The sequence below is a fragment of the Silurus aristotelis genome (assembly GCF_946808225.1).
Source record: "Silurus aristotelis genome assembly, chromosome: 17".
NCBI lineage: Eukaryota > Metazoa > Chordata > Actinopteri > Siluriformes > Siluridae > Silurus > Silurus aristotelis.
The window spans coordinates 2,002,739-2,021,152 of NC_139590.1; the positions used below are offsets into that span (position 1 = coordinate 2,002,739).

The window sequence follows — 18,414 nt, forward strand, 5'->3', positions numbered from 1 at the left end:
ACGACCACAGCAGTTACTTGAACCATTCACCAGCCTGATCTGATTGGAGCCTGAATTAATACATTAAAAAGCAGAAGGATTTAATTAATGGCTGATTTTTCTGTCTTTTAGTTTGCTCATGAGCCATAAAGAAATTACACCAATCAGGCTTAACCTTATGGCCACCTTCCTAATATTGTGTTGGTCCCCTTTTTGCTGCCAATAGAGTCCTGACCTGTTAAGCTTTAACCACATTCACTTCTTCAGCAATTTGAGCTACAGGAGCTTGTCAGTTGGATTGGATCACACAGGCCAGACTTCGCTCCCCACATGCATCAATAAACCTTGGCTTATACTAATACTACAATCATTCATATAGTTTTTCTACAATCATTAATCTACAATCAATGTAATTTGACCCTGTCGCCAGTTTACCACTGTTCCCTCCATGAAGCACTTTTGATAGATAACCACTACAGACGCAAACTTTGACCCACTCATCTAGCCATCACAATTTGGCCCTTGTTAAACTCACTCAAATTCTTTCAACTCCAACACTTGCCCATTTTTTTTTGCTTCTAACACAAATTTTGAGGAAAAAATGTTAACTTACTGCCTAATTTATCCCAAATACTAACAGGTGCTATGATGAAGAGATAATCAGTGTTATTCACTTCACTGCTCATAATGTCATAATGTTATGCCTCATTGGTATATTGTATTCAAAGTAAATTAGTAAAGGCCAGGCATACTACTCTATTTGTTACTGTGTATGCTTAACAATATTTAATTTGTTTTGATTAGTAAATAACCAGTTTAATATATAACTTATATTTAAGGAGTCTCAATGGAAAAAGCACACATGCACAACATATTCACAAGGAAAACATGTAATATGGATCTTATGTAAATTTTGCAGATTTGTTTTTCAAGGTTGCAAGTTATAAAATGTTTATGCCTGATACATGCAGCTTCATTTAAAGAATGTCTGTTCTACTCATCTTCATTAAAAATTAAGTTGTACATATAAACTATTAAACCAAGTGTTGTGCCATGCATTTAAACCTAGACCTTCAGTGGTTACCTACAGTACATGAATCAATACACCCCTTAATAACATCAATATAATACTACAGCTACGTAAATATTAGTAAAAGATAACACAAGTGAACACAACATGCAGTTTTTTAAATGAAGGTTTTTATTATTGAGGGAAAACAAAATCCAAAAGTACATGGCTCTGTGTAAAAAAGTGTTTGCCCCCTAAACCTAATAACTGGTTGGGACACCCTTAGCAACAACAACTGCAATCAAGAGTTTTGCGTTCACACACAGTGGACACATGCATTCACACACAGTGGAGCCTCCGTACCATACAGTGATGGAGTTGGTACTCTCGATGATGCAGCGGTAGAAACTTGTTAAAATCCCTGGGGACAGATGAGCTTTCTTGAGATTTGTCAAGAAGTACAGGCGTTGTTGTGCCTTCCTAACCAGAGCTGAAGTGCTCTGGTGCCAGAACAAATCCTCAGAGATGTGAACTCCCAAGAACTTAAAGCTGTAGACTTGCTCTACATCAGTTCCATTGATGTTGACTGGGAAATCTCCTGCTGTTGGATTTCCAAAAGTCCATGATGAGTTCTTTAGTTTTCGAGGCGTTTAGGGTCAGGTTGTTGGTGGCACACTAAGCTGTCAGGCTTCGGATCTCTTCCCTGTAGACCGATTCGTCGTTGTTGCTGATCTGGCCAACCATGGTGGTGTCATCTGCATACTTGATAAAGATGTTGGAGTTATACAGGGGATAGTCGTAGGTGAACAGGGAGTAGAGCAGTTGGCTCAGAACACAGCCCTGTGGGATGCCAGTGTTCAGAATAAGGGTTGAGGATACCTTGTTGCCCAACCTAACAGATCAAGGTTTGTTGGTGAGAAAGTCCAGAATCCATCTGCAAGTGGAGGTGCAGATACGCAGGTCACTGAGCTTAGTGATCAGTACAGTGGGGAGGACTGTATGTCAATGAAAAGCATTCTGATGTAGGTGTTGCTTTTATCCAGGTGGATAAAGAGCCGTGGAAACTGCATCCTCTGTCGACCTGTTTGGGCGACTGGTGTGAGAAACTGATGTGGGTCCAGTGTAGGTGGTAGACCCACAGTGAGGTGATTCAGGACCAGTTTCTCAAAGCACTTAAAATGTCTTATGCCATGATCGAAATGAGCAAAAAAGTGATTGAGTTCATCCGGTAGGAAGGCACTGCTGGTTGATTGAGATCGAGATGTTGGTCTGGATGCCTTTACACATGCGTCTGGGGTCAGAGTTGTGGAAGGTCTCTTCTATGTTAAATTTGAATGTGAGCTTGGCTCTCCTGATGCCTCTTTTCAGGTTGGCCCTGGCTCTGTTGTAGTCCTCTGCGCTGCCAGATTTAAAAGCAGCATCTCTTGCTGTTTTCAAAAAGAGATGGACTTCATACACGGCTTCTGATTAGGAAAGCATTTTATGTGTTTGATGGTAGTGACATTTTCAATGCACGTGTTGATATGATTCAAAACCATATATACTTCATTATATATTACCATTTGTTGTCGCTATTGTTATAAGATATAATTACTTATTACTAAGCACACCTGGACAGCAAATCAAACATAAAAGCTTCAGTTTATTGTGTAATTTGCAGCTGTTGTTCTGAAGATTTACATTTTAGGATTTTGGGGTCCTGTCAGGACTTTGTTCTACTCTAGCACATGTCCCCATTATTCCCTTGATTCTCTCATTCATTAAGCAAATCATTGCTACATGTAATTTTTTTATTGTGAATTATTGCTTCTTGTATATATGGTCTTTAAACTGCTTGTTTAAACCATGTTTATTTTTTTTTATTTTTTTATTTTGGACCTTGTATTAGAATACTTTTCCGCTTTAACCTGTCTGAGTCTGTCACTGCTGCTATGTTTGTACATTCCTCTTTGGCACATTCTGAGAGGGTCTGGCTCAAATGCTGTTGACGATGGTCCCAGGTCAGATACTGCACCCACTTAAATCGATTTATTAAAATTAATTCGTTGGCAATATATATATTTTTATTAACTAACAAAAGTTAAAAAGTGGCATATAATTATAAGCACATTCATAACAAAGTCATTATATAAGAGCACTTTTGCTCTTTTGCACTTTTGTACGTCGCTCTGTATAAGGGCGTCTGCTAAATGGCACAAATGTAAATGTAAATTTATAAGAGATTTCTGTACCTGAGCAAGTAACACCAGCATCTTCACCATGGCCACAGTTGTGTTTTCCAAATCCAGCATGTGAGCACTCTGTGATGGTGCTTTCATTTCCAGAACACTGAACATCGTCCAGCCATATTGGGTCACTTCCCTGACCAAAGTGGGCACTTTGATGATCACTGACACCTTTACCACATCCAAGTTGCCTACACACCACATGTGCATCATTCAGATCCCAGCTATCATCACACACTGTTCCCCACTGGTTATTATAATAGATTTCCACTCTACCAGAGCAGGAGTTACTGCCACCAGCGAGTCGTATGTTAGCGCCATCTAATACAAACAGCAAAATGCATGTTAATATTCATTCTTTATAAATTATTTCATCATTACATCTATATCCTACTGTGTTTTTTTTATTGTACAATATACATTTCACATCGAGTATTAATAATCACAACCAGTACACCCATCTAAATCCTACAAAAGCATTAGAAGACATATACCTCAGTGATAAAAAGATTGAAAATGATACCTCTACAAAAACATGTAAATAAATTTCATTTACTGGAATAAAAGTATTAACTTCAAAGGAAAAACAAATAAATATTAATATTTATACTATAAAACTATAAAACTTCAAACAGGATATGAAACTACACAACAAAATACAGACAACACAATAAACACAGACTATTAGACAACACCATACTCAATCACAAATGACACATTTCTCACAGAATATCATTAACATGACAATTCTTACTACCAAAGACAGCACAATATGATGACATAAGTATTCAAACACTTTACTCAATACTTAGTTAAAACACTTCAAGTCAAGTTAAGTAGCTTTTATTGTTGAACCCTGGAGGTACATAAAAACAAAATAAAGCTATGTCACACAACATGGCAGCAATTACAGCCTTGAGTCTTTTTGTGTATGATGCAACAAGCTTTGCATCCCTGGATTTGGGGATTTTCTCTAGGAAATTTAGAGTTGTCCCTAAGCCACTCTTGTGTTGTCATAGTGTGTTTTCTTTCCCCATTCGGGAACTCGAGCTGTGTCACCAATGCTTTGGGAATGCCCCTGCGTTGTCCGCGCTCTAACCAACGTGTGAAATCTGACCAATAGGCGAGTCGTGACGTCATCGGTGGGCGATGTCGCGTAAACCAGGAAGCTACAAATGGCTGTGCGATGGTAGTGACGCTAGCTTCTGCTCAGGTAAGCGCTGTTTAGCTGTGTTTTCTGACCGAGTGATGGCTAGCAAGCAGATATACCGAAAGTGTGTTCATCCGTGTCCCCGTTTCATTACGGGAAAAGATACGCACAACCGGTGCGTTTTTTGCTTGGGAGTGGAGCATGCTCAATCGGCTCTCGAGGGAGATGATTGCTCGCATTGCAGAAGAGCGCTCTCCCTTACGGCTCCGGTCCCGTTCTTGCCGAGGCAAAGCGGCACCGGCGCTCGTGGGGCTTGCAGGCCAATTTAGCAGCATGTTTGGAGTCCTCTCCAGCCTCTCCTGCTGAATCGAGCACCTGCTATCTCGCGGGAAGCAGGCCCTAAGACTGCTTCTTCTCCCAGCACGAGCAGTGCAGTATTACATGTCTCTCCCTCCGAGGAGGATAAGATGATGGATGCTAGCAAGCCAGTGGACTCCTCGCTGCCTGTGTTGTATAAGGAGCTCCTCGAGGTCATGACACGTGCCGTATCCAAGCTGGATCTAGCTTGGCCGGTGGAAAGGCAGACGCAGTGTGCACCCAGTAAAATGGATCAGCGTTTCCTGCATCCTGTGTCACTACCTTGGCGCCGAGGCCTTCCATTCTTTCCCAACCTGCACGCCAAAGTGTCCAGGTCCTGGGAGACGCCGTATGCCGCACACACTTTTCTCAACACTCCTCGTTTTACGCGAACGTGGTTGGAGCTAAGGAGTGCGGCTACGGGGCGATGCCGCGTGTGGAAGAGACGCTAGCTAGCTAGCTCTCCCCTAGCAAAGCATCGTCACTAAACACCCGAGTGTTCCCTACTAAAACTTTGCATGCAACATCATCCTTAGTGGGTAAAGCTTATGCGGCAGTGGGCCAGGCTGCGGGTTGCCTCCACACCATGGGTACCAGGAAGTGCGCACTCTCCTGGGAAAACAGGCCATCGAGGTGGTTCCCCCTCGGTTCGACAGTCAGGCTAATACAGTCTGTACTTTGTTGTTCCGAAGAAGGATGGCGGGTTGCGTCCCATTCTGGATCTTCACTTCTTGAACCACTCACTTATGAGACTCAGGTTCAGGATGCTTACCCTCAAAGAGGTTGTGACTCAGATCAGGTCCGAGTACTGGTTCATCACGATAGATCTGAAGGACGCATATTTCCATATTTCCATCTTTCACACAGGAGGTTCCTGAGGTTTGCTTCCGTGGGCGAAGCTTACCAATATCGGGTCCTCCCGTTCAGCCTAGCATTCTCACTCTTGGCGCGAGAGGTCCTTTTGTGGTCCCAGGGCAAACTCCTCTCATTGAGAGGCATTTACATCCCGAGACGGGTAAATGTCAGAGCAGACGCCCTGTCGAGACAAAGGCCGATGCCTGGGGGATTGCCGACTCCACCCTGAGGCAGTGGAGCAGGTATGGTGGAGGTTCTACAGAGACCAGGTGGATAATTTTGCAACCAGGGGGACTTTGCACTGTCCTATCTGGGGACTGGATGCCATGGTACAGTTGTGGTCGAGGCTACACCCATACGCCTTTCCCCCAATCTCACTGCTTTTAGGAGTTCTGGGGAGAGTTTGCCGGGAAGGAGTCCATCTCCTCCTGGTAGCACCTAGATGGCCGGGGCAAGCTATAGTTTGTGGACCTGGTATCCCTACTCGAGGGCCCTCCATGGGTAATTCCTCCCAGGGGGGATCTTTTCTCGCAGGCGGGCAGAGCCCTAGTTCACCCCCGCCCAGAGTTGTGAAAGCTGTGGCGGCACAGTTCGTAGAAGCAGGTCTCTTGACCGAGGTAGTAGAGACCCTTCTCCATTCCAGAGCTCCTTCCATGAGGAGGTCATACGCTGCACAGTGGCAGCTGTTCATGTCATGGTGTAGGCACCATGAATTGGACCCAGTTAACTGCCCGGTTGGTTTAGTTCTGGAGTTTTTACAAAAACAGTTTCTACAGTTTTTACAAGAACAGTGGGACTTGGCAGTTATGCTGGCGGCTCTATCGGAGCCCCCTTTCGAGCCCTTGGCCAAAGTGGCCCTTAGGTACCTGTCGGTCAAGACTTCCTCTTGGCGATTTCCTCCCTGAAGAGGATCAGGGATCTGCAGGCTCTGGCCATGGCCCTGTTCCGCCTGGAATTTGCCCCTGGCATGGCCAGAGTGTTTCTATACACGAGTCCTGGATATGTACCTAGGGTGCCTATGGCTTCCTCATGACCTGTCGTGTTACAGGCATTCTGCCCTCATCCATTTATAGCCCCCGACCAGGAGCGACAGAATCGACTGTGTCCAGTGCGCACACCAGTGCATTTCCTGGCCAATAAGCAGACGTTGAGCAGGTGGGTAGTGGATGCTTTTGTGTCGGCTTACGAGTCCTCTGGCCTCCCCGCACCACTCGGGGTCAGAGCTCACTCCACCCGGAGTGTGGCGGTCTCTACAGCCTGGTCCACTAGAATGTCACTCCAGGACATTTGTGAAACTGCGGGTTGGTCCACCCCCCTGACCTTTGTCCGGTTTTATGACCTTGACCTCAGAGCCACTTCAGGCTACTCTGTCCTACGTGCAGGTGCCAAGGCCCTCACACACTAGGCAGGGTCTGGTCAGTGTGGCGTGATTGCACACTCGTTCCCAAAGCGTTACGACGCAGCTCGAGTTCCCGAATGGGGAACCTCTCTAGGTTACGAATCTAACCCTAGTTCCCTCGTCTCCGTGCCACACTCCCTGCATCCTGCGGCCTTACCTTCTCTCTGTGCAGAAGCTAGCATGCCTGCGCGATGGTAGCGACTCTAGCTTCTGCACAGAGAGAAGGTTCCCCGAGGGAACTAGGGTTACATTAGTAACCTAGAGACATTGGGCCAGTTGTCATGTATGACAACTTCATGTAATTCAACTGAACTTTTGGCCCAGTCTGAAGTCCTGAGTGCTGTGAAAAAGGTTTTTATTAAAGAGATCTATAATCCATTTCCTTAGCCCTAATCAGTTACAGTCCCTGCTGCAGATAAACACCCTTACAGCATGATGCTGCCACCATCTTGCTTCACTGTTGGGATGGTTTTGGGCGTTGTGAGCGGTGCCTGGTATTCTCCAGACATAAGATTTAGAATTGAGGCCAAATAGTTAAATCTTTATTTCATCAGACAAGTGAATCTTGTTCCACACAGTCTACGAGTTATTTAGCTGGCTTCTATGGATTCTACACAAATGAGAGACTTCTGTCTAGCCACAGATAAAGCTCAGATTGGTGGAGGGCTGCATTGATTGTTGTCCTTCTGGAATTCTGGAAACAGGATCTCCAGAGAGGAGTCACCATCCCTTTCTTGGGAACTTTTCTTAATTAGGCGCTTCTTCCCCAATTGCTCAGGTGACCAGCTCTTGGATGAGTCCTGGTTGGGCCACACATCTTCCATTTGAGAATTTTGGAGGCTACTGTGCTCTTGGGAATATTCAGTGCAGCAACATTTTATTTGTAGCCTTCCCCAAATCGGTGCCTTGCAACAATCCTCTATATGATCTTTGCAGGCAGTTCCTTTGACCTCATGGCTTGTTTTTTTTTCTCTGATATGCATTGTCAGCTGTCATGCCTTATATAGAGAGGTGTGTGCCTTTCCAAATCATGCCCAATCAAGAAACATTTCCACAGGTGGACTCTAATCAAGCTTTAGAAACATTCAGCAATGAGCACTATAAATTAGTACATTTTTAATTCAAAGGGAATGAATACTTATGTAGATTTGATAAATTAACGAGACAAAGGAACATTCTACAAAATATTACAGACATTTCTATTCAATTCTGTTTTTACTTTGTCATAAAGGGGTACTGAGTGTAGATTAATGATTGTAGAAAAAAATCTATTTGAATAATTGTAGTATTAGGCTAAAACATAGCCACATTGATAAAAGTGAAGGGGGTACTTTCTGAATGCACTGTATATATTGTGATGACGGGCCACAGACCCAACAAAGAAAATCCACTCCAAACACCACTGCTGATGTAGTGCTGAACAAACAGTACTGCTCTTGTAAGACACATGTAAGGTTGGTGGGGAGGAGAAATAATATATGGCTGGTGGCAGATAATCAGCACAGCAACTTCTCACCATTTTGAAGAAGGCTGGAAATTATAAAAGAATGTCGGAAGGCAACAAGCCAAAGAAGCTTTAGCTCCCAGCTAACATAGCATTTGTGTCTCTCTCTCTCTTTTTGTGGACCTTCTGTCCTTCTGACCTTTTCTCCCACTTTCCCAAGACTGCTGCACTTCGCACCCCACTTCACATTTAGTACACTCATGACTTTCACACAGAAGCTTAATAAGAGCATAACTTCTGAGTCCAGTGTCCTGTGTTCAGCCCCTCATACAGTCACTATTTTGGTGGAGAATAAAGGCTTTGAACACACACCGGGAAAAAAAATTTAAATGAGAAAATCATGTTATGGTGTGGCCTGTCTCCCACTAATGTATCGACAGAATTTCACCGGTGGACCTGCCAGGCTGAAAACAACCAAAACCCAAATGGAGGATTGGCTGCACACTAAAAAAGGGCGCTGCAGCCAGCGAAACGGTCCACCATAGAAATTACCGATATAGTGACAATGGACAAATTTCTGTAAGCCCTGCCCCTCAAAGAGTAAAAAGCTGTGGGTATGCAGGTCCCGAAGAATCCCAGGGAGAGGGAGAAAGCCCTGGAGTGTACACTGTCCACTCTAGAAATGTGAAAAATTGGTCAGAAAGAATGGAGTTTTCATAATAACCCAGAGCACACTCCCAACACCAAAAGTACTGAGAGAAAAGGCTGATAGACATTCCATGGGGTTCACTTCATCCCAGGTTGAATCCATGCCCACCAACCAAGCAGTAAAGTCTAGGACCCAAGTTCAAAAACTTATGGTTGGCCAGGTGCACCATACAAACACCATGGAAAATTGAGCGATACGTTCCACTGGCACAGCGTGGAAGCAGATGTGCAGAACTTCTTCCAAAAGTGTCCCCAGTGTCAACATACCTCCCCCCACCAAGCCCGTTCCCCTAATTTTGCTACCAATCATCAGCATTCCCTTCCAAAGGATTGGAATGGATCTAGTGGGATCACTCACAAAGTCAACTTAGGGCAACAAGAACAAATTAGTTATCATGGACTATGCGACTTGATACTCCGAGGCGATCCCACTCCGGAAAGCCAATGAGAAGAACACCACCTGTGAACTGATGCTACTCTTCAGACGAGTAGTACTTCCTAAGGATCTCCTGACAGACCAAGGTACGCCCTTTATGTCTAAACTAATATCAGACCTTTGTTGGCTGTTGCAGGTCAAGCATATCTGGACCTCTGTCTACGACCCATAGGCAGATGGTTTGGTGGAACAATTTAACCAAACCCTAAGAAGCATGTTATGATGTGTAATAGATGATGGGGTGGAAAAGCTGGGATCTCCTCCTACCCTATGTTCTCTTTGCGGTGAAAGAAACCTTACAAGGATCTAAACGCTTCACAGCATTTGAGTTTCTTTTTCAGGAGGAGACCTGGGGCGCTATTAGATGTAATAAAAGAGGCCCGAAAAAAACAAACGTTGCTATTCAGGTTAATCATTGAATATATCCAGGAGATGCAAGCAAATATAGAGCGAGTAGCACCCCTGGTCCAACAACATATGCAGGAAGCACAAGAGGAACAACAATGCATATACAGTATAAAAGCCCAGCACAACTGAGGGAAATTTAACCGGGAGACCATGTGCTACTACTCGTTCAAAGTGCAAACAGCAAGTTCCTGGCACATTGGCAAGGCCCCTACACGGTCACAAAGAAAGTAGGCCGGGTGAAATCCCGCCAATAAAAGCTTTACATTTTTAATACTCTAAATGTCTTGTTTATTAGTATATTGTACTTGCTTTATAATTAAACAAAATATTGAGTAATAAATACCTTGAGTGTAAATAAAATATACACTTACCAGCCAGCAGTGAAGCTGTAAGAACACTGACTATGGAAAGAAAAAAAAAGTATGTAAACCAGCAATATAAAAAACGAAACGTTATTTCACATGCTAATCTTTAATTAAACTAAAACATAAATAATCTTCATCTGTATTGGAATTTTGGTAAAGCACCAGTAATTTGGTGATAAGTAGAAGAGTAGTGCTGTTCCAACTGTACCGCAAGCTCTGAGATTTTGCTACACCATTGTGGCAGCATGCACATGGATGCAATGAGGGCCACAACCAGTGAGATGCCACAAATCACAAAAATCTAAAGTGTTTGTATAATATGTCTAATATACTGTATATTTGCTTATTGCTCGGAATGGACTTGTTTTTGTCATTGGTTCAGTTCTCTCTGAAATAGTTGCACCCTTCATGAAAATGACAGCTTTAGCTGAAAAGTGTAACACAGACAGGAGCTCATTCACGAACATTGTATATTATTATTTATACAACAGTGCTGTTCTGCATTCTGATTGGTCAGAATGCATTGATTAATTCTCTATTCCCAGCTTTAAACAGGATTATATTACCACACTCATAATACCATATTTAGTGTTTTCGTATGTAACAACTCTTTAGCACAATCTGAAGCTTATAAGAAAGATGAACTATAATCTCAATTAGTCCGATGTTTTTTTCAATATAATTTTTTTATTTTATTATTAATATATTTTTTTTTTTATGTTGATAATTCAGGAGAACGCTGAATGTGTAGCTATATTTTCACCATGACCTACAGGTGAAAAGACAACCAGATTTCCCAGAAAATAGATTCTAACATCTATTAAATGTTATTGTCTAGCACAACAATTCCTCAGTCCTGATTTCATTAAAATCAGCAATTTCTCAAACAACAGGTAAAACAGTTTAGGCATCATTTCACACTGCTCAAAATAAGATTATTTTATACATTTTCACATATTTTTCTAATAAATTGTTAAAAATAAAAAAAAACAGACAATAATGTATTTTCATAAAGCAAGACTTTTCAGGTTAAAAAAAAATATATCCTCGAAGACCTCAAAAATCAGTAAACATTAACAATCAACTGGCAAAGTTTCAAGATGTAAATTCTTTATTTTTTTTATTATCCTGCATTGTCTCATGTATTCTGCAACCTAATCAGTTGTGGAAATGATATAATTAGATAAACAAATTGATTTTACCATGCAATAAAGTGAAATGAAATTCCAGCATCCTGATTCTTAAATGTGTCATTGAGTTTAATGCTAATTGTAGTGCTCACTGCTGATCTCTTCCCACGGTAAAGCTTCATGCATTTGAATAGACAGTTTCGTTTTTTTTTTTTTTAAACGTTTCTGCTTTTCTGATTTCCACTTCCTCTTAGACATATTTGGAATTTTTGGAAAGAAAAAAGTTTGTACATAAGATTAAAAATTCAATCAAGACATATTGTGTAATTAACTGTGGCATTTTTTTTACAACAACTTAGTTTATCAGCTCCAGCCAAGATCATTTTTATTTATGTTATTTAACTGTGTTCAATAATGATTTCAAAATGTCTGCAGAGTCATTGTTCAAACAGAGTCATGATTTAGTTGAGGAAAAGCCGTTCTCACATGTTTTCCGGTTGTGCTTTTTTCTTTTGTGCTGAAATGAAGAAAAGCTATTCGTAAAAGGATATAAAAGGGTGCTGGCAAGGCAACAAGCCCGAGAAGCTGCTAATGTGGTGGTTACCCACTAATGTAGTGTTTGTGTGTCTCTCAATAGTTGCTTGCTAATGTGGTGTTTGTGTCTTTCTAGGAAGCAACAGCAGCAGCGAAGATGACGGCTCTGGTCAAAGTCTGCTCCTGCAATGAAGCGAAAAACCATTTCTTCAGCTCCATGGCAGGTCCTTCTGACCCTTTCAGGACTGAGAGACAAGCTGCATGCACCATGGCTCCAAGCCCGCTGACCGGACCTTCTGTCCTTCTCTCCACAGCATCATTTGACCTTTCCAACTGTTTTCAACTCCAATAGTCACTACTATATATATATATATATATATATATATATATATATATATATATATATATATATATATATATATATATACAGTGAGGAAAATAAGTATTTGAACACCCTGCTATTTTGCAAGTTCTCCCACTTAGAAATCATGGAGGGGTCTGAAATTGTCATCGTAGGTGCATGTCCACTGTGAGAGACATAATCTAAAAAAAAAAATCCAGAAATCACAATATATGATTTTTAAACTATTTATTTGTATGATACAGCTGCAAATGAGTATTTAAACACCTGTCTATCAGCTAGAATTCTGACCCTCAAAGACCTGTTAGTCTGCCTTTAAAATGTCCACCTCCACTACATTTATTATCCTAAATTAGATGCACCTGTTTGAGGTCGTTAGCTGCATAAAGACACCTGTCCACCCCATACAATCAGTAAGAATCCAACTACTAACATGGCCAAGACCAAAGAGCTGTCCAAAGACACTAGAGACAAAATTGTACACCTCCACAAGGCTGGAAAGGGCTACGGGGAAATTGCCAAGCAGCTTGGTGAAAAAAGGTCCACTGTTGGAGCAATCATTAGAAAATGGAAGAAGCTAAACATGACTGTCAATCTCCCTTGGACTGGGGCTTCATGCAAGATCTCACCTCGTGGGGTCTCAATGATCCTAAGGTAGGTAAGAAATCAGCCCAGAACTACACGGGAGAAGCTGGTCAATGACCTGAAAAGAAATGGGACCACCATTTCCAAGGTTACTGTTGGTAATGGTAAGACGTCATGGTTTGAAATCATGCATGGCACGGAAGGTTCCCCTGCTTAAACCAGCACATGTCCAGGCACGTCTTAAGTTTGCCAATGACCATTTGGATGATCCAGAGGAGTCATGGGAGAAAGTCATGTGGTCAGATGAGACCAAAATAAAACTTTTGGGTCATAATTCCACTAAACGTGTTTGGAGGAAGAAGAATGATGAGTACCATCCCAAGAACATCATCCCTACTGTGAAGCATGGGGGTGGTAGCATCATGCTTTGGGGGTGTTTTTCTGCACATGGGACAGGGCGACACTGTGTTAAGGAGAGGATGACCGGGGCCATGTATTGTGAGATTTTGGGGAACAACCTCTAGAGCATTGAAGATGGGTCGAGGCTGGGTCTTCCAACATGACAATGACCCGAAGCACACAGCCAGGATAACCAAGGAGTGGCTCTGTAAGAAGCATATCAAGGTTCTGGCGTGGCCTAGCCAGTCTCCAGACCTAAACCCAATAGAGAATCGTTGGAGGGAGCTCAAACTCCGTGTTTCTCAGCGACAGGCCAGAAACCTGATTGATCTACAGAAGATCTGTGTGGAGGAGTGGGCCAAAATCCCTCCTGCAGTGTGTGCAAACCTGGTGAAAAACTACAGGAAACGTTTGACGTCTGTAATTGCAAACAAAGGCTACTGTACCAAATATTAACATTGACTTTCTCAGGTATTCAAATACTTATTTGCAGCTGTATCATACAAATAAATAGTTAAAAAATCATACATTGTGATTTCTGGATTTTATTTTTTAGATTATGTCTCTCACAGTGGACATGCACCTACAATGACAATTTCAGACCCCTCCATGATTTCTAAGTGGGAGAACTTGCAAAATAGCAGGGTGTTCAAATACTTATTTTCCTCACTGTATATATATATATATATATATATATATATATATATATATATATATATATATATATATATAGTAATTAGTTGTGGCTCTGTTGATGTAGTTTTTCTACATTAGAATGGAATGTAATACTGTACATTTTTAAAACTCTGCCTTGTTCAGAAATGCCTTTAATCATATTGTATTTGCTAAGTTTATTATCAAAGAAAATATGAAGTCATGAACCTCTTAAGAGAGAAAATAAAGAAGATGTAAACCACTAATATAAAAACCTTAAGCTTTCTTTTTTGTTACTGTCTAGCGCAACAGTTAATGTCTTTCCTCAGTCCTTCATTTGACTAAGATCAGCAATTCCTCAAACAAGAAGTGAAACAGTTTGGGCATATTTCACACAGCTTCAATGTATGCATACTTGCATCATGTATACTTCACACTAATAAATTGTATAAAATCTATAATTATATTACAAACAAAGAAAATGTTGAGATGAAATCTCAGCATCCTGATTATTGAAGTGTCATTCAGTTTGCTGCTTGCAGCACTCACTGCTGATCTCTTCCCATGGTAAAGCTTCATGAGGCACTTGAGAGGCCTTCCTGCTCATAAGCAGACCCTCAGCAGATTATTGACGGTATTGCATCCTCTTTCTGGTCCTTTGGTCTCCCTGCTCCATTCGAGAGTGTGGCAGCCTCTAAGGCTTGGTCCTCTGGAGTGTCACTCCAAAACCTTTGCAATGCTGCGGGCTGGTCCACCCGCTCACCTTTGTCAAGTTTTACAACCTTGACCTCTGTACCACTCCTGGCACCGTTGTCCTTCGACCTAGCTGTGCTCTTTCACACTAGTCAGGGACTGGTCAGCTTGAGGTCCTGAAAGGGAACGTCTCTAGGTTACGTATGTAACCCTAGGTCCTTGAGGGAACGAGACGCTGCGTCTCTATGCCACACATCTGGCATCTCTTCAGCGCTTCCTTCTCATTTACAGAAGCTGATGCCGGCTTTACTCTCTGTGCATTTTATACTTCCTGGTCCTAAAGTCACCCCGCCAAGTGATAAATCTTTACTGATTACACACATTATTCAGGGCATGGACAACGCAGCCACGTTCCAAAAGCTTTCCAACGCAGTGTCTTGTTCCATGACACAGTCAGTGAGCTAGGGTTACATACTTAACCTAAAGACGTTTTTTGTGTAATGAGTGTAATGACCTTCCCCTTTTACTTGGTTTGCTTGGCATCACCACTGGAAGGAGTAATAAACATATAGGATATAAGTTAAACGAAGAGCAAGCGTAATCCATGTTTGTTCACAGCTTGGGAGAAAGATTTCAGCTGTAAGGATGGTCAGATCTCTTAATGAGGTCAGACTCTGATAATTGCCATGCAACAAAACAATAAACCTTTTAATCTGAGGAGAGAATCTCTTTAATCTGAGGAGAGAAAGCCATCTGTTCAGCTGCCCGCTCACCCATCTTTGAGCCCCCTCTTTCTCTCCTGGGGAGATGGCCTGATCACGGAAAGGTGACTTAGAAGTTACCAGAATTCAAGCTACTATACTTGCATAATGTAATAATTACAATTTAGGAATGTATGCATTTTACCTTCACATGTTTGGTATCATTTTAAAGGTCTCAGTGTGATTGGAAGTATGATCTTAGTCCCATATCATTAGAACAGAACTCAGAAATAACCCAAACAACACAATAAATGATGATCTGCGGCAGAAGCTACGCAACCTCGGCGTGCTCCGAGAACCAGGCCTCCAGACCCCGGCGTCGCCTGCAGCGGATGGACGGAGGAGGGGGAATCGAAAGCGCTGCGCGAGGAAGCAGAAGCGGAAGCGCGGAAAGCGAGCGGGTGCTAATGCTAGGCTAAAAGCTTACCCTAGCCAGCCCGCTCTACCATCTCTTCCGCTGGCAAATGTCTGCTCCCTGGACAATAAATTAGACTACATCAGACTCCAACAAGCTACTCGGCGTGAGTACAGACACTGCAGCGTTTTTGTGTTTACTGAGACATGGCTGAGTGACAGAGTTCCGGACGCGGTTATTTAGCTGGACAGGCTAGCCGCGTTTCGTGCCGACAGAAATGCAGCTCTGTGCGATAAGACTCGCGGTGGTGGTCTGTGTGTTTACATCAATACGGAATAATGTAAGAACTCTGTCCTTGTTTCTACCTACTGCTCATCGCTGCTGGAGTTTACTGTTGTGAGATGTACACCTTTTTATCTACCACGGGAATTCACCACCGCTATTGTGCTCGGAGTGTACATACCACCTAGCGCTAATGCTAAGAAGGCGCTCAGCATGCTCTCTGGGACAATTAGCGAACTTCAAAACACACACCCTGACGGATTGTTTATAGTCGCCGGAGATTTTAATCATGCAAATCTCAGGACTGTGCTCCCTAAATTTTATCAGAATGTGGACTTTGCAACCAGAGGAGAAAACACGCTGGATGTTGTTTACACTAACATCCGGGGCACATACCGGGCAAAGCCCCGCCCCCACCTCGGGTACTCAGACCACATCTCTGTTATGCTGATCCCAGCATACAGACCACTCAGCAGGCATTCAAGACCAGCTCGGAAGCAAGTGAGAACCTGGCCAGCAGGATCCATGTCTGCTCTCCAGGACTGTTTTAAATGCACTGACTGGGACATGTTCAGGGAAGCTGCAACCAATGGCGATTTCATTAACTTGGAGGAGTACACGTCAACAGTGACCAGCTACATCGGCAAGTGACGTGACCATCTTCAAGACCATCACTACACGCTTCAACCAGAAGCCGTAGATGACCGCCAAGGTGCGTGCGCTGCTAAAAACAAGAGACTCCGCCTTCAGAGCAGGGGAAAGGCGGCCTTGAAAACAGCAAGGGCCAAACTGTCCCGTGCCATCAGAGAGGCGAAGCGCGCACACGCCAAGAGAATTCACGGCCACTTCCAGGAAAGCGGAGACACCCGCCGCATGTGGCAGGGCATCCAGGCGATCACAAATTACAAGATAACATCACCTTCTTGTGACCGTGACGCCTCCCTCCCAGCTGCGCTCAACGACTTCTACACCCGGTTCGAGGTGCAGAACAACATGGTGGCGAGGAAGACCATCCCTCCTCCCAGTGACCAGGTGCTCTGTCTAACCCCAGCTGAAGTGAGGAAAACTCTATGCAGAGTTAACCCACGGAAGTCACATTCCTGGCAGAGTGCTCAGGGAATGTGCACAACAGCTGGAGATGTCTTAACTGACATCTTTAACATCTCCCTGAGAAACACCATTGTTCCTACGTGCCTCAAGACAACGACCATCGTTCCTGTGCCGAAGAAGTCTACTGTCTCCTGCCTCAATGACTATCGTCCCGTTGCACTCACACCCATCGTGATGAAGTGCTTCGAGAGGCTCGTCATGAGGCACATCAAGACCCAGCTTCCACCCGCACTGGCAGTTCGCGTATCGTCCTAACCGCTCCATGGACAATGTTATCTCCACAACCCTTCATCTGGCCCTCAACCACCTGGACAACAAGGACTCTCATGTAAGGATGCTGTTCATAAACTTCAGTTCAGCATTTAACACGATTGTCCCTTAGCACCTGATCGAGAAGTTGAGCCTACTGGGCCTGAACACCTCCTTTTGTAACTGGATCCTGGACTTCCTGACTGGGAGACCTCAGAAAGTCCGGATCGGAAACAGCATCTCTAGCACCACCACACTGAACACTGGAGCCCCTCAGGGCTGTGTGCTCAGTCAACTGCTGTTCACTCTGCTGACTCACGACTGTGTAGCAATGCACAGCTCGAATCATATAATCAAGTTTGCGGATGACACAACCGTGGTGGGTCTCATCAGCAAGAACGACGAGTCAGCATACAGAGAGGAGGTGCAATGGTTAACAGCCTGGTGTGGAGTAAACAACCTTTCTCTAAACATGGACAAAACTAAAGAGATGGTTGTTGACTTCAGAAAAGCACAGAGTGACCATTCTCCACTGATCATCGATGGATCCATAGTGGAGATCGTCAAGAGCACCAAATTCCTTGGTGTTCACTTGGCGGATAACCTCACCTGGTCACTCAACACCAGCTCCATCACCAAAAAAGCCCAGCAGCGTCTCTACTTCCTGAGAAGGCTGAAGAAAGCCCACCTCCCTCCCCCCATCCTGACCATGTTCTACAGAGGGACTATTGAAAGCATCTTGAGCAGCTGCATCACTGCCTGGTTTGGGAATTGCACCGTCTCGGATCGCAAAACCCTGCAGAGGATAGTGAGGACAGCTGAGAAGATCATCGTGGTCTCTCTCCCCTCCATCATTGATATTTACACCACATGCTGCATCCGTAAAGCAAACAGCATTGTGGACGACCACACACACCCGTCACACACACTTTTTACTCTTCTACTATCAGGGAAGCGGTTCCGAAG

At 43.4% G+C, this 18,414-nt stretch overlaps 1 long non-coding RNA gene across 1 annotated transcript; it reads right to left on the minus strand.

Moving 5' to 3' along the window:
- Positions 1–3,441: 3,441 nt before the first annotated feature.
- On the minus strand, positions 3,442–11,615 carry LOC310740406. The gene is made up of 3 exons (XR_014537645.1): positions 11,538–11,615; positions 10,342–10,371; positions 3,442–3,534 (listed from the first exon to the last, which is right to left on the minus strand). It is a non-coding gene; the product is annotated as an uncharacterized lncRNA (long non-coding RNA).
- Between the last annotated feature and the right edge of the window lie 6,799 nt (positions 11,616–18,414).